Below are 538 nucleotides of genomic sequence, written 5' to 3' on the forward strand. Positions count from 1 at the left end.
CACATTCTTCGGGTTGACCACAGTTTGGGAAGGCAACTTATCAGAATTCTGAGAATGCAATGTGTTTAATGAAGTAGCCAGCTGCCCTATCTAGGTGGTCAAATTCTGATTGGAGGACTCTTATCTCTGAATGGAAGCTTCGGTCTCTTGCTGGAATTGCATATTCTACAATGTCATTAACCTCACCAATTCTTCTAATGAAGGTTCACTAGATGCAGGAGTAGGATTGCTATTCACTTGTTGTTTCATCTACTGTTGGATTGGGGGAGGAACATATGGCCTATTTTGTGCAGCATTATTATTCTGAAATGGTGGCCCTTGATGAGGCTATGAAGGATCAGACCATCCAAGATTCGGATGATTCCTCCAACCAGGGTTGTATCTGCTTGATGAAGGATCATAATTCTGCTGTTGTTGTTGAGGTATGTTGTTGTAAATATTTGCAGCATAGGCCTCAGGATGGTCACCAGTTTTGGGCTCCAAGGGATAAGGATAAACATCAACATAATGGTCAGTTGCGGTGCAAATGCCACAAACT

The 538-nt window shown here is 42.4% G+C and overlaps 1 protein-coding gene across 2 annotated transcripts in view; it reads left to right on the plus strand.

Annotated features, from left to right (window-relative positions):
- LOC109336431 (thylakoid membrane protein TERC, chloroplastic-like) overlaps positions 1 to 538 on the plus strand; it is a 27,694-nt gene that overhangs the window by 609 nt on the left and 26,547 nt on the right. The window lies entirely within an intron of this gene.

Source organism: Lupinus angustifolius, chromosome LG20 (assembly GCF_001865875.1).
Source record: "Lupinus angustifolius cultivar Tanjil chromosome LG20, LupAngTanjil_v1.0, whole genome shotgun sequence".
Classification (NCBI taxonomy): domain Eukaryota; kingdom Viridiplantae; phylum Streptophyta; class Magnoliopsida; order Fabales; family Fabaceae; genus Lupinus; species Lupinus angustifolius.